The following is a 17,083-nucleotide window of genomic DNA, read 5'->3' on the forward strand; positions in this document are numbered from 1 at the left end:
TTGTTCGAACATCTTAGCATGCCAATATGAGGAATTAGTAGCTGAGTGCGTCATTAATGGACGAGTAGAAAAAAAGTTTTTCTGTTCTGTATTACAAGTTTTTTTGTTTTAAGCTTATAATTTCTCCCCTAGATGGCAGTGTAATACGTAAGGTCTTTTTTTTTCGACCTAGGTAGGACATTAAGCAGTATAATAGCAAGGGCTTGGTGGCGCAACCCACAACCCCGTTCCAAAGGGGACGCTCATAACATCCCTCCACTTATCTTACTACTGTACACATTTGTTTCAGAAAGTAGTGTCACAGAGCGTCGTCATAGTTTTTGTCTTGTTTTCAACAGCCAGTGCGGCGGTACATAGCTTCATTTCACGGTGCGCCCTTTCTTCAAGACGATTCGCTCCACACAACCCTACGATTACCACCTCCAAGGCTTACAAACACCCAAGTGTCTGCCTTGCCAGGCATGCTGACTTGAGCCGAAAATGGTGGAGCCACATCATCTGCTGCGCTCGTAGACGTGAAGGTAAGACGTATCCCTTTTCGGGTAAAGGTCATTAGTTTACATTTATCTGTATTAATAGACGTGCCAGCGTGGGCCTCAGTTAGGTAGGTTGTAATGTTACCGCTCATGGCGGCCGACTGCTATGCCCTAAAAGTTGTGTAGTTAGGGCGTATGTCATCAGTACGTCCAAGAAGACGACAGTGCTGTGCGCGCTGTGCTGTCGCAGGATCGTCGCTCCGTTTAGGGAGAGAATAAACTTTATTGAAAATCGCTCGCTTACCAGGCTTGTTTCACAGCATTAAAAGCTCGGTCAGCTGAGAGGGTGGCTAGGCAAGCGTCAGTATTCCTGGAAGTATAAAAGCCCGACCCTATGCTGTCATTTCTTCTAGTATCACTAATGGCGGTGTCACACCGGCACTTGGATCGCAATGCTCAGATCACAGTCAACTGGATCCGAATCGAACGAAATCGCGGTCGAAAAGGCCCTCGTAGCAGCACCCACTCCGGATTACCCTCAATAGTGATCCAAAGTGCCCCTGTGACAAGGCTTTAAACAGCTTTGAGACGACGTTTTCAGTTTTCCATTCGGTGTTTTTATTCAAATCACATTGTCACTCACTTATTGGTCTTAAAGTTTATTATCTGTGGTGTGAGGTAATAGTAGGTACTAATAAATGTAAAGCTATCCGCATTTCCCATTGTTGCACAGCTTTGCTTGGGAAAACAGCTTGAAACAACAAAGGTCGAAGAGGACTAGTCCACGCACAGCACTAGTCCTTTCTTTGTTTTTTGTGATTTTCTACTTTTTTCGCATGTATGAAATACCAACACATTTGCCTAGCATATCTTTTTGTGACTGGTGCAGCTATAACCAACTGAGGTGTCGTAATGCCCATGGAAAGCATACCACAATCAGTTTAACACTGTTGCAGCAGCGCACAACCAATAAGAACAATGAATATACTCTGCAGCGGCCACTACGGAGGTTCTAGCTTCTTGCCTCTAGCAAGATTGTGGCGACCGGCTTCACTTTTGCAGAGCCACCTCCACATGACGTCCTTTGGCTAAACCCGCCTTTGGCAACAACCCACCACTACGAATACCATTCTGAAGTCGAACATATAATGATTAACTTTCCTCTGTAATTTGTAACATCATACCATTACCTGGGCATCCATATAATTAACTGTCTTGGAAATAACATGTGAAACACACAATATTTAAGGCAAACTGTACCTCAGGTTATCTTTAAAAACTTCACCATGCCTCATCTATATTAAAGGTGTAGTTATGCACTACATTTGTCCATCTGTATTTGAATACGCTTCATCTAATTGGCATCCATACCAGGCTGCATTAATATAATTTATAGACACTTGCAAAGCCACACAGACTCCATCCACTTCTTGATGTCTAATTACCATCTAACAGCATCACACATTTCTCTTTCCCATAAAACATACTATCATAACACAGCACTTAATTTTAATTCACCCAGCATTTTCTCAGTCTCTATCCTGGCCACCACCATAAGGTCAGCATGCATGCCCATAACACTGTCCTGTCATTACAGTCATTCAAAAACATCCAACTAGAATACGTTGCACCTGGATAGTATTAGTTAACCGTTGTGACCTCGTCGTTAAAAATGCATTGAGTGATCCAATGTAACATCGCTCATCCTGCTGTTCCGTTTGGTGTTAGAATTTATTGTTTGTTTTGTAATATTGCCTTTTCTATGTTCTCTATATATTGTGTATTTTACTTTTAGCCTTTAAACTCTTGCTTTTTCTGTTTTGCTTGCCACTATAATCTATTACTTGTAAAAATGCTTGATTATTGGCGGTACATTTTCACCCCTTCCCTAATGCAGTTGCATGCCATGAACATATAACAAATCAATAAAGTAATCCATATCAATGGCGTACTGGCTATTGCTTTTAAAGTGTAGCAATATTCATTGTATCACTTATTTTCCTGTACATTTGTATTCCAGATGGAGCATCGAAATATCTTCAAGTGCGATCGATGTCACCAAAGGGCATATTCTTTGGCTAACCTGTTTCGCCACTTTTATGCTTGGCATAGTACAGAAACCGATTGGAACTGCAATTTGGAAAGCTGTGCCAAGACGTACCGAATCTACAGCTCGTTTCGAAAACATGTTGACCGGCACCACAGTCATTTGTTTCTTGCCAAGACAAGTGAAGACCAGGTGGTGGTGCTAGTAACCGACAACATTGATGACACAGTGGACGAGCTATCCAGTGACCCCTGTGACGAGGAGCCTCAACAAGCATGTAGCCCGGGTGTTGCTCATGACCTTAGTGACCAGTGTGCCAGGCAGCTTAGCTCTCTCTTGCTTAAGTGGCAAGAAGGCCGACAGTTGCCAGAGAGCACAGTTAACGAAATCGCAAATGATGTCATAAATTTCGCTACTGAGTATAAAGCCACTTTGCAGTCAGTTGACATGGAAAAATTCGAACATCTCAGGACTAAGTTGGGCAGAGAAAACGAATGGAAAAGTATCTTTAGATTCGTTTCACCTCAGACCATCCATCTTTCAAATCAAGGTGACAGTGAGTGCTTTGAATACATCCCGCTCTTGGAAACCCTGAGTGCTGTAGCAGCAGTGCGCAATCTTTTTGAGGAAACTGAAGAACCCAGCTCAACTTTGCTGCGGGACATATGTGATGGCACATATTTTAAACAACATAGCATATTAAAAAATGCAAGCACTCAGAAGCTGTTGGCTCTCCAGCTCTATTTTGATGAATTTGAGCTTTGCAACCCCTTGGGGAGCAAGCGAGGAAAGCACAAAGTTCTAGCTGGATATTTGACAATCCTGAACTTGCCACCAAAGTCCCGATCGAAACTGGATGATAAATACCTTGTTCTCCTAGCTAAAACATCCACTGTATCGAAGTTCACTCTGCACGAAGTTCTTCAGCCACTTGTTAATGACATCCGTGAACTTGAAACAAATGGTATCAACCTTAATGGAGCAATTATTAAAGGGTCACTATTGCTTGTGAGTGGTGACAATTTGTCAAGCCACCAGCTTGGTGGTTTCCGTGAATGCTTCTCGTCCGGCCGCATTTGCCGCTTTTGCATGGCTTCGAAAGGAGAGATCAATGAAAAGTGGCATGAAAGAGACTTCACAATCAGAACAAGGCAAATGCATGCACGTCATGTTGAGCTAACAAAGCAGGATCCAAGTCTTTCCAATGCATATGGTATCACGGGTGAAAGCTGTCTGAGTTCACTTCACTCGTTCGATGTAACCAAAGGCTTGCCACCAGATGTAATGCATGATCTATTTGAAGGCATCATTCCATTTGTCATGAATTATGTTGTTAGACACTTGATCTCAAATCGTGTTATCACACTAGATCAGTTGAATTACAGTCTTGCTACGTTTGCTTTTCAAGGAGCAGATAAAAAGTCCAGGATACCCCCTTTGTCACGCCAGGCAATATTTGGAACCTCCGTCATAAAGGGCTCCGCAGCTGAGAAGCTCTGTTTCTTTCGTTTTTTTGTCTTCTTGTCGGTGACAGTGTCCAAAAGGGAAATTATGCTTATGAGGTGTACCTCATGTTGCGCAGCGTAGTGGACATAGTTCTTGCACCACAAGTGAGCCGCAGTGCCGCTGCGTATTTGAAAGTTCTGATAGAGGATTTCTATGATGCATTTAGAGAAACATTTCCAGATGTAAACATAATTCCGAAAATGCACTACTTAATCCACTACCCGAGGCTTCTACTTATGTATGGCCCCCTTTCTAAATTGTCATGCATGCGTTTCGAAGCTAAGCATCAATTTTTTAAATCACTTGCTAAGAGAATTCACAACTTCAAGAACATATGTTCAACACTAAGTCGCCGGCATCAGATGCACTTGATGTATGCCTTAGCTCAGCCCCAAGATATGTATGTCACTGTAGGGAGCAAGAGCATTGACCCAAGCTCACTACCTGATCTCTTAAAGGATAGGTTTCAGGAGCTGGGACTGCTTACTACAAACATGCACTCTGTAGCTTCAGTTACCATCTCTGAAAGGGAAGTGAATGTGGGCTGCGTGCTAACTATATTTATACCAAATGATGGCCTCCCACACTTTGCTGAAGTAACACTGATTGCAATGTGTGGCTCAGAGTTGTTTGTTCTTGCAACACTTCTCAACACAAAATACTTTGATAACCACATTCATGCCTTTATTGTAGAACGGACGAGTCACAGTATTGTAATTGAGAGCATTGCACACTATGGAGAGTTTTTTGACCTCTTGTACATGTACAAACACAGAAACGATTGCTGTGTCAGTCCTCGTTTTGCCTTCTTCGTTGACTCAGATGACTAACATACTGTATATATTAATAATAGCCAAACTGACTTTCATTAAGGATAAGCACCAAGTCCTTGCGTCTGCTCCAAAACTGAAGGGATTTAAATATTCAATCGGCAAAGATTTTTCACTGGCTACACGACAGGCAAGGAAAATACTGATAAACTTTGCTAAAGCACAAAAGGAAACATTTAATCTCGATTGGCAGGATGCGCATGTATGGCAAAGCTTATATACTCTACTGTGTCAGCAAAGCTGTTGTTTTATCGGAAAGACAGCTAGCAACTAAGGCATGTGCATGAAAGCACCACCAAAAGCCCACACCACCTCTGGTCCCTCCTTTTCTGATATCATTTACTAACATTTGAAGCGTAATGCCCAAGCACAACACTATCGGCTCTTTACTAGAAGACAATGATTCAGATATTCTTGTGCTCACAGAAACTTGGTTGTACCCTGCAATCGCAAGTAATGAGATTCTTGCTGATAGTGAACGCTGTAACATACTGTATAATGCATAGATCGCATCAACAAAACAACGGCAAAAAGCAGCGGTGTCCTTGGTGTAAAAAATACGCTCACTTCGTACATGCTAAATCTTGACAAGTACGTCTGCAGCAATGAAATAGCCTCGTTACGTATTGAACACCCCCTTTTCACGTCATGCAACCTACATAACCACTTCAGCTTCACACGCATCTTTGGTAACACGAACGCTTTTAAGCCATCCGCACGTGCAATGATCTTCCCGACCATATCTCCTCTGATAACCTGTATACATTCTGTCACAAGCTTGAGGTGAATTTTTTCCAATAGTGCTGTATCATAGATTAGTCGTTAAGTTTGTAATGTGTTGCATTTTCTTCACTTGTACCCGAATGCTCTTTTAGTGCTTACTTTGCAAACATATTTTGTTGTGTTGCATATTTTTTCTTTTTCACTTGTGTCGAAATCTTTTGCATTGCAATTTACTTTGTTGTGTTACGTTTCAATGTTAACTTGCTTAGTAACCCTGTTCCTTACAAGTTTGCTTGTACTTTCATTGTAATAACTAAACCCCCTTACTCAATGCACTTTGGGCCTGTGAGGTATTTTAAATTAATAACATACTGTATACATAGTGTCAAACCCTGTATTTCTCATGTTTTCATCTTTATTACCATCCTCCCTATGTCTTGCTTATTTGTAATAAATTTTCTTCTGTGCGTGTCATTATCATGCAAGGCAGTTCATTGCCTGCAGCGGTTAGAAATGTGCAACTGCATTGGCTGAGCCATTCCTTTTTTTTTCCGCCACCTTCCTTTTTGAACACTCCTTTCATTTTCTGTGTGAACACAGCTTTGTTTTTCAGTTGTCTAGATATTCAGGTCAAGCTCAGTCCAAAAAAGGGACCAATGTCTTCAGATATCTCCAAAAACAAGGTGGGAAAGGAATTTCACAGTAATTTGGAGGCTGACCAAGATGCGCAAAAGAGTATTATTGGGGCACCATGAGTGACCACATGCCCTACCAGCCTGACGTGTTCGTATTTAACGATTGAACCTAGTAAATGGTCCTTTCAAGGAGCAGGAACTGTAATACAAGTTTGCTGAGCAAGTAACTCTAGTACTAGAAAAATACTCCAGGAAGGAAGGTGCGGGGAAACTATGAAGGTTAAGAATGTATCATGTTTTTCTGACTCTAAGTCACTTTTCTTTTTCTATAATTTGCGTCGATGCATCTTGTGCAATGGTAATATGCGCAAGGAATGTCGCTGAAGCCTACTTTTTTACAAGGGGACGTCTTCATCAGGGCAACAGCTGCTTTACAACGGCGTGACTGATATATTCATATATATGCATGAAACTATTATGCATGCTGGCATGTCTAAAAGGAGCATTTCTTTTCCTCGAGCACACTGTGGCAGAAGTACTGTCGGTGACATGTCTACAAGGTCTCAAATGTTAATCAGAAGCAGATGACCGTGACCTAGCGATACCACCGGTTGAAGCAGCTGAACTTTTTGACAGCATTGGCGGACGAGGCCTCCGATGACTTCGATTGAAATGCAGTAATAAAGTGTTTGTTATATGCACCTAAATGGAGTTTTTGTGGATTGTAAAAAAATTTGTTTACAAAAAATTTACTGCCCTAAAATGGGCAAATACTGCATTTTGAGGCGAGTGTATGAGTGTGCACAATTGCGTTTCATCATGTCGACTGAGTTAAAATAGGTGCGTCTTATACAGCGTTATGAATTTTATATTTTTTTCTAAACTCGTGAGAATGGGGCGGTATGCTACTTGAAGTCCAGGAAATGCAGTAGTCCACGATTCCAATCAACCGAGCTCATAAGCCATCATGAACACATTCATGGGTCAGTGCATCATTTACTGGGTACAATGACATTTCTAGCTGGGTGCAGGCATTATCCTTAGTGCGGGTTACAGGCATCTCAAACAGTTCTGTTGTGCAAAGCAGGCTTGTCTGGGAGCTGGATGTGTAGAATTGATTTTCACCATAGAATGTGCCCTCTACATGGGTGTGTTGTGGCTGCACAGAGGATTGGTCACTTTTTTTTTTCATTTGGATGTCAATTGCTCACAAAAAGTGTATAAATGTGTGTAGAGAAGTATGTTCAAGTGTAGATAGATGTTCAAAGCTTCCTGTGTGTGATTTCACCTCGAGTGTCACTGCAATAAAAACTAAGATGACTGTCGTCCATGTTGTGGTTGAATTTTTGTTGCACTTTATTAACCCATTATGAATGAGGCATACTGCCATGCATGCAAAAAGGTGTAACATTGGCGCAACACAGAAGTCTGCACTACTGTGTACCAAAAAAGGTTCAACCTATTTTTTTTTGTATTTCTGTGGTCAGCTCGATACAAAGTGTCGTATTACTGCACTTTTGAAATAAAAACCTTTTCCAGCTCGCTAGACACTTATATTTGACAAGCAGCAGCACTAGCTAGATGGGGGCGAAGAAAATACGATTGCAACACACGAGCTGGCTCTCAACTACACGTTTATTCAAAGAAAACAAGTGTAAACAATACTGACTACATATCTATGGAAAAGCTTGCGTGGCATGTAAGCATGCTTCGAAAGTGTGTTCTGAACTAAAATCCTGTGATGAAGCGTAGGTAGCAAAAGTTTGAGGCATACCACATGCTTTCAAGAAGGCTAGGCATAAGTGCTTGTGAAATTATTTACAAGTTTGTTTCTGCAGACTAGTTAACACTTCGCAAGTTATATGTGACAGTAGCGAAGGGTATGGGCAGACTTGTTCATAACATGCTACAAGTTATGAAATAACCTTGTAATCATTCCCTTTTGTGTACCAGCAATTATGTACAGAAGTTTTATGTTACATATGTTAACAGGCAAGTTAAGTAATTCTGTTACATACTGAATTACATTTTTGGTGACTTTTCCTTATGCAAACACTAAATAGTCATTGGTGGTAGAATGCCTTGTGAGAGCATGCCTTTTCATTTGGAAGTTTCACTTCAGGAGTTAGCATCTAGAATGAAGTAATTAGCTATTTAACTCAAAGATTACATGGTAGGATTATTTTATGCATTAGATTGTGTCTTTTTAACAATGAGTTGGCTCAAACTACTGCTTTTGCAACTGCCTAGCATAAGAAGGGATGAGTGGAGAGGTTAGCTCATTTTTCCATTCGTTCACATATCCATTGCAACACGTCTGAACACCATGGACTCCTGCACTGCAAAAAAAAACTTTTTTCGGCACACTTCTAAATGAATGTTTCTTTATAAAGCTTTGTTAAGACTAGCAAGAGACTCTACTAAAGTATGTTCAACAAAGCAAAATATATAGAGACAGTTGTCTCTGCTCTCTATATCAGAACTTTTAAACTCGTAATGTTGGGCTGCTTTCACATAATTTATCCCTGCAGGGAAAGATTGGAAGGAACTGTTAAAATTGCATGTGACGGTATTTAACTGATGCACCTCAATTGTGTATATTTCGTCAAAAGAACTTCGCATTCTTTTCCTGAAACTAAAATAAACCAACCAAGCTGACCTTACAAATGATTGTATGGCCAGGTAGCGCTTGTCCTGTCTTGACCTGTCCTTTGTCTTTACTGCGCTGTGTATTCTGCTTAACGATGAATTACATAGCAACATGCCCAAACCTATTCAGTTGAGAGAGATTCTTGGGTATTTCTTTTCTTCTACTTTGGTAAAAGAATACGTTGATGCAGATCGCAGCCATAGATATGTAAGTTGGAGGCTAAGTATGATGAAAGCAAACACACACCCTGGGGTGTTTAGTGTTGCATCATACATGGAAGCAAGCGAAGCTGTAGCAACACTTCTTAAACTCCAGGCCCTGTGGAAGCATTTAACGGTTATGATGTGCAAGACTTAAGCTTTGCCAAACATCTTTATTTTTTCTGTATTCTATCATCAGGAACTTCAAGTAAAAAACAATGATCAAAAATTTATACTTTTTAATGTAACGGTCAGTTACTTTTTCAAACCTTTATAGCTTATAGTGTTAATTAGTTCCTTAATAGTTGTAAATAAATGTGTTCCTTTCTATTATTAGCAACAAACACAAGTCTGTGTAAGAGTGATGCTTTCAAGTCGCAACCAAATGCTCATGTCAACGTTGGCAGTCTAAAGAAAAAGCATGGGAGTCTTACTCAAAAACTTTAAACGTACTTAGTGTGCCTTTGGTGTGTTGCGGTCATTTAAAACTAACGCTTGCCGAAAACATGGAAAGAACATGTGGGTGATTCATTTGGAAAATGTACAAATGTGGAAAGTTAAAGCACTCATTTATATCTTCCTTCATTCCTTCTTCTTAAATTTTTTTTTTATCTACTTCACACATTTGTTTGGGTGAGCATCAGTAATCCTATTAGCCTCCAGCCTCCTTCGTTTCAGGGTGTGTATGTGTGGTTTAGAGAAGCGTGGGTTAGCAAATTCAGCACACTTAGAGGAAACCTTACATGGTGCCTTTTCGCTGTCCTTATATTGAGGGTGACAAAAATGTCTCACTACACGAGTAAAAGTTATACACTAACAGTATTCAGAACAAGCAAACACGTCAGGGCTGCTGCTGAAATTAACAGTTGCAGCAGACAGCTACACAGTGCTACGATTAAGAGCTAATGCTCAAATGCATAACCAGGGTGCATGCGTGAATGGCTTGTAAATGTATTTGCGCGTAAATAACTGGACCACGAAACTCTATTGCAAAAACCAGTGTCTTCCAGTGTGAAACCAGCGCGTTTTTGACACTGGATCGCACTGCATGATGTTACGTTTCGCCTACGACGCGCGGTATAGCCGGCGCGGATGCAACGGACGCCGGGGCTTCGTTCAAAGCGGCGGACATTTTGGCCCGTTCGGAGCTGCCGCAAAGCCTCCCCGCCAAGCGCGTCCAGGCGTGTTTCAGTGCCACGTGTCTTCATGTGTGCGTGTGTGTGTGTGTGTGCCCACGCTTGTCAAAGCGCGGCAGCCGGGGAGAGGAGCTCCCCAAGTGTGAAGCGAGGAGGTCTGACCGGCGCCGGGTTGGCGGATGCGTCACTACACTCGTCTCAACATGTCTCTCAGCGTGTCCGTGCCCGCCGTCACGTGGCCTCGTCACGAGGCCTTCCTTCTTGCCCTCAACTGCGAAAGTATAAGAGCAGCTGCCCCCGGACGCCAAGAGAGAGGCTCCGATTTGTTCCGTTGAGTTACGTGCTCTCCCGTCTCTCCACTTCGGTCGACCTGACCGCCCGCTCTTTTGCGATGCTAGAATAAACAAGTTGTTCTGTTAGCAGTCGACTCATGCTTTGCCAGGACCTTCGGATGCTTCCAGTTGTGCCCCAGGCCGCCAGGCCAACGCTACCCTTGGGGCTTGCGGCCCATTTGCAACAACGGGTGTCAGCACTGAGGTTCCAACAACTCGTGCCAGCGGTGCGATTCGTACAACTGGCTGGTAGCGGTGAGATCGCGACAACGGAGGCCAGCAGCGAAGATATGCGGTTGACTGTATGCTGAGCAGCACAACGACCATCCGGGAGCAGTGCAACGAGCCCTGTGTGATGACTGGTTGCCTGCAGCGGAACGACTGCGCTGAATTCTTGGCTGCGAGGTTTGGTGAGTGCGGGACTTTCTTCTTCTGAGCTTTGCCAGGCTTTTGTTAGTGTCAGAAACAGAGCTGGTAATTGTGGTTGTCGTTGCTGCCGGGTTAGTTTGCGGCAAGACAATAGTAAGCAGTAGAGAAAGCAGCATTCAGAGCAGCCATGGATTGGAAGTCGTTGCACAAACCGAAATTGCTGGAGCTTGCAAGAGAGTTGGGTCTGGATGTCTCAGACAAACTCAGAAAACCAGAACTGCTAAGGGCTATTCTTGAGTTAGAAGCTGAGGATGACGAGCTGTCGGAATGCCTTGAGACCATTGAGGAGAGGGCAAAAAGACAGGAGCGCGAACTTAAAGAACAGAAAGAGAAACAGGAGCGCGAACTTAAATAACAGAAAGAGAAAGATGAGCGCGAACGAAAAGAACAAAAAGAGAAAGAAAAAGAAGAGCGCGACCGTCAACACGCTTTGGAAATGAAGCGTCTCGAGGTAGAGATAGAACGCGCTCGTAATGGAAGTCAGGCACACTGTGCAGGAGAACGAGTATTGTTCAAAATGACTGACCTGATGCGGCCGTTTAAGCTTGGAGAGGACATTGGTTTGTTCCTGGTTAACTTTGAGCGAACGTGCGAGAAGCAGGGGTTCTCTCGGGAAACGTGGCCACAGCGCTTGCTCACTTTGCTACCCGGCGAGGCGGCCGACGTAGTCGCTCGCTTGAATAGAGAGGAGGCAGAGGATTTCGACAAAGTGAAATCGAGTCTGCTAAAAAAGTACAGGCTGTCAGCGGAGGCGTTCCGTCGGAAGTTTCGGGAAAATGAGAAAGGTAAAAGTGAGTCATATACAGAGTTTGCCTACAGGCTTATGTCAAACATGCAGGAGTGGCTCAAAGAAGAGAAAGCTTTGGGTGATCACGAGAAAGTTCTGCAGTGTTTCGGGCTGGAACAGTTTTATAGTCGGTTACTTGAGAACGTGCGGTACTGGGTCTTGGATAGGCCAGACGTTAGTACGGTGGCTAGAGCCGCTGAGCTAGCCGAAGAGTTTGTGACGCGTCGGGCTCGCGGAGCAAAGGACGGTCAAAAGGGTGAATTTGGCTCCAGGTTTGAGAGGCCGAAGTTCACGCCCATGAGAAAGCGGTTCGAGACGAGGCAAGCGCGCGTGTGTTATACGTGCCAGAAGCCGGGTCACTTTTCGGCGCAGTGTCCGACCGAACGTAAGGAGACGGCGGCAGCCGAAGCCGAACGCAGAAAGCGGTTCGAGGCGAGGCAAGCGCGCGTTTGTTATACGTGCCAGAAGCCGGGTCACTTTTCGGCGCAGTGTCCGGAAACAAAAACAAAAGTCGTGTTTTTGTCATTATGCAGCACTGACGAGAACATGAAGCTTCTCGAGCCTTACATGCGAGACCTCCTCGTGAACGGGAAAGAGTGCCGAGTGCTTCGCGATTCCGCAGCTACAATGGATGTAGTTCACCCCTCTTACGTAGAACCCGATATGTTCACGGGCGAGTGCGCATGGATCAAGCAAGCCGTGGAAGCTCATAGCGTGTGTCTGCCCGTAGCAAAAGTGCTTATTGAAGGACCTTTCGGAGCACTTGAGACGGAGGCGGCAGTGTCATCTATGCTGCCCCCCCAGTACCCGTACCTATTCTCGAACAGGTCCGATCACCTCCTGCGCGAGAAGGGGCTTTTGTTTGGTGAGGCTAGCGTTCAGGCCTTAACCAGATCGAAGGTTCGGGAGCTCGCTGCAAAGGCGGTAGTTGCGGGACCGACGTTGTCGAACAATGAGAAAGGGTCAGAGGCGCAGCAAGCTGATATTCAGAGCACGCCCGAACTGAATAAAATTGAGCCTGTAGCGTTAAAGGCACCAGATACTGGAGAGGAAATGCCCGACACGGGAAAGTTAGAAGAGCTATCTGCAGATTTGCCCATCGCGCCTACGTCAGACGGACTTAATAGGTTGCTAAAAGTCAGCCGGTCGGCTTTGATAGCCGAGCAAAAGAAGGATGGCAGCCTAGAAAACATACGTTGCATTGTCAAGGAAGGTGTCGCCAAGAAAAATGCTCGCTTTGTGGAAAAAGGTGGGGTCCTGTACCGGAAGTATCTAGACCGCAGGGGAGTGGAGTTCGATCAGCTGATCGTGCCTCAATGCTATCGTCAGGATCTGTTGCGCTTGTCGCATGGGGGTTCGTGGTCCGGACACCTAGGAGTTAAGAAAACTAAGGACCGTCTCTTGCAAGAGTACTATTGGCCAGGTAGTTTTCGGGACGCAGACCACTTTGTGAAGACATGCGACACATGTCAGCTGGTGGGCAAACCAGGGGACAAATCGAGGGCGCCGTTGAAGTTGGTACCTATCATTACGGAGCCTTTTAGACGGCTCGTTATTGATACAGTGGGACCTCTGCCGGTAACAACCACGGGGTACAGACACATTTTGACTGTGATCTGCCCAGCGACAAAGTTCCCTGAAGCAGTGCTGCTTAAAGAACTCAGCTCAGTTGAGATAGTCAATGCACTACTGTCCATATTTGCGCGAGTTGGTTTTCCTGCGGAAATCCAGTCAGATCAGGGCACGGTGTTTACGAGCGCTTTGAAGACAGCCTTTCTCGAAAGGTGCGGGGTAAAGCTGTTACACAGCTCAGTGTACCACCCACAGTCGAATTCCGTTGAGAAGCTCCACTCCGTCATGAAGCGCGTGTTGAGAGCATTGTGTTTTGAACAACAAACTGACTGGGAGCTGTGTCTGCCTGGGGTGATGTTTGCATTGAGGACCGCGCCGCATGCGGCTACGGGGTTTGCGCCAGCTGAGCTAGTGTACGGTCGCTCGCTGCGTTCTTCGCTTCGCATGCTTCGAGACGGATCACTGCCCTCTCCAATGGCTGCAGACCATCTCTTCCACAAATGGCCGCCTCCTGCGCTGGAGCCTCGCTTTGCAACAACATTCCTTTGAGGTGCGTTACAAAAAGGGGAGTCTCAACGGTAACGCCGATGGCTTAAGTCGAAGCTTCTAACGTGGGAATCAGCCTCAAGATTGTTTGTTACTGATGTTTTTCTTCCTGAGGCAGGATTTTTAACATATTGCTTTTGTGTAGTGTTTCAAAGTGATGACGTGCTTTCTAGTGCAATTTTCCAATTTGTGGACGCGTTCTGAGTGCTGCTAAACTACTGTAAGGAACTAGGCAGTATTATAAAAGGGGAAAGAGCCTGGCAGGGCTTAGTGAGGGTTGTGCCGTGCTTGCTGACTGAGCGGTTGAGTTTCGGCGTAGTTCTAACGCTTGCCGGGAACAAGAACAAAAATGTCAACTCTCCCGAAGTCACTTTGCAGTGTCCTGTGTGAACCTGAACGAGAGAACGAGGCCTTCTCTGTGCGCTGCGCTCAAGAAACGCCGAAGGACGACCGACCTCAGTTATGAGCATCATCAAGCGACAACCCTCCGGACAGCGGATGCAGTCCCCTGACCATCGGGATCTCCTTCCCCCGGCGGGGCGGTCTGTTACGTTTCGCCTACGACGCGCGGTATAGCCGGCGCGGATGCAACGGACGCCGGGGCTTCGTTCAAAGCGGCGGACATTTTGGCCCGTTCGGAGCTGCCGCAAAGCCTCCCCGCCAAGCGCGTCCAGGCGTGTTTCAGTGCCACGTATCTTCATGTGTGCGTGTGTGTGTGTGTGCCCACGCTTGTCAAAGCGCGGCAGCCGGGGAGAGGAGCTCCCCAAGTGTGAAGCGAGGAGGTCTGACCGGCGCCGGGTTGGCGGATGCGTCACTACACTCGTCTCAACATGTCTCTCAGCGTGTCCGTGCCCGCCGTCACGTGGCCTCGTCACGAGGCCTTCCTTCTTGCCCTCAACTGCGAAAGTATAAGAGCAGCTGCCCCCGGACGCCAAGAGAGAGGCTCCGATTTCTTCCGTTGAGTTACGTGCTCTCCCGTCTCTCCACTTCGGTCGACCTGACCGCCCGCTCTTTTGCGATGCTAGAATAAACAAGTTGTTCTGTTAGCAGTCGACTCATGCTTTGCCAGGACCTTCGGATGCTTCCAGTTGTGCCCCAGGCCGCCAGGCCAACGCTACCCTTGGGGCTTGCGGCCCATTTGCAACAACGGGTGTCAGCACTGAGGTTCCAACAACTCGTGCCAGCGGTGCGATTCTTACAATGAGTACGCTGGGTCATACTGGTTTTTGCTACAGGCGCTGGTTCTCGCTGCAGTTTGCTGGTTCGCACTAGAAACTGTGCTGGTTGTGTTTTTGCCGCGCTGATTCCAGTACGCAAGGACGAGCGCTGTTGCATATTAAATGCTTTAAACAATTTCATCGCTTGATACAAGTCTCTTGTCCTAAATAACGCTATATCTTGGTGCCATAAACTCTATTTCGTGTCGCAACCTAATTGGAATAAAGGTGCGTGACCTGCCCTATTTATTCATGCACATTTGACACTGAAGATAACTTTCGTTTTTTGCAATTTCCCTTTTGACTGGGCGGATAGCCAAATTCTTGAACGAAACCACGCAAACGCGAAGGGCGCCGCGTTTTTTAGTAGTTCCCACGTAACATCTGACTGGGAGTTGTCGCCGTTGTCGCAGTGTTGTGGAGAAGTCGTTCAAACGCGCCCGAACGGGCCCCGAGTTTGAAGCCTACCGCTGATTCACATTGTCGCACCGATAACAAAGCTGAGGCGATTCGTACGCTTCCGCATTCCATATTGTACTAAAAAAAGTTCTCAGGCTCAAAGACACAGATCTTTGCTTTCGCCAGCTACCCGCGCCGAGATCGGTCCCCACCGAAGGTTAGGCTTAGCGTATCCGCCGAGTCCGTCTGCGCGCTATCGGCACGTCTGGGCTCAGGAATCAAGAAGTCTAACAAGGAGAAATCACTTTATATTTCAGCTATCGCATCGGTGTTCTTAATTAAACAATTTTTTCATGTCTACAGTGCCAGCACAAGAAGCGATGAGCGCCGATGTGATGCGTCATAAGCACAGGCATATGTAATGTCGCCGAAGGCTCCCAGAACTAGCCTGAACTGTCGACTGAGACATCACTGAACTAAGAAAACGTTGCATATAGATCGCGTAAAGAACGAGAAACGGCTATCGAAATCGGCAGTAACAGCCCATACAGCGTTCAGGGTTCATTTAGCACTTTTTTCGAAGTTAAAATACCAATGCAAGTGAAAATCGATGTTCTGGCACTTCCGAGCATGCTACTGAATACGGACAGCAAATTTTTTTTTGTGGTACATGCATGAGTTTTATTTGCTGGGCCATAGCGCACTTACCATGTCTGTGCGAGACATATATCTCTGTGAATCTAAAACTGCTTCTTCCATGTCAAATTCAGTGGCGTAGCAACGGCGGGGGGGGGGGGGAGGGGGGGTGTAATATACGTCTGAAGACACCAGGAAATTGTTGAGATCCTCGACTACAAACGGGGGGGGGGGGGGGGGGTAATGGGTGACAGAAGACCCATGGGCCCCGGGTGCCAGACGACCTAGCTACGCCACTGGTCAAATTATCCGTTGATGTTAATTTGCTGGCGTGGTGTATTTTTCCAATTTTTTTACTTATTGCTTGATTTTGGTACATAGCTTTTCACAAGAGACAACAATCACCATAACGAAAACCAAAGTATAATACGCATTTCTGAGGGAGCACGTATTTAACCAGCATCGTGCTGGCTCAGTCTAATGAAAATTCGCGCAAATCCACCAACGGCTCTACTCTTGGGAGCCACTCAAGTGGTTCCTCTGTCGCTTTATGGAGAGCGATAAACCAGTGCATCTGTTCCCTGAAATACATTTGTGCAGACCACGCATCTTTATCAACATGGCATCCTGCCATTCTCGTGCGCCAAATACAGTGGAGGCCCAAGAGCATAATTAGATCAAAAGGCACCCCATCCTCATTATCTATGCTTAAGTAACGAATACCATATGGGTCTAGTAGAATTTCTTTAGTGTCCTCTGCAATACATCCCAGAAGAACACGCCTTCCCAACAGCTTAAAAAAACATCATCTATTTTCTCAGGCTGCTTGCAAATTAAACAGTGTGTTCCCCACGGTAAAACTACTTCCTTCCACTCCAAAAACTTCTTAACTGGTAATGTTCCAGTGTTTACTTTAATAAAGAAGGTTTTTGTTCCTGGCGGGATCTGCATTTTCTTCACTC

The sequence above is a fragment of the Dermacentor andersoni genome, chromosome 7 (genome assembly GCF_023375885.2).
Source record: "Dermacentor andersoni chromosome 7, qqDerAnde1_hic_scaffold, whole genome shotgun sequence".
In the NCBI taxonomy this organism is placed as follows: domain Eukaryota; kingdom Metazoa; phylum Arthropoda; class Arachnida; order Ixodida; family Ixodidae; genus Dermacentor; species Dermacentor andersoni.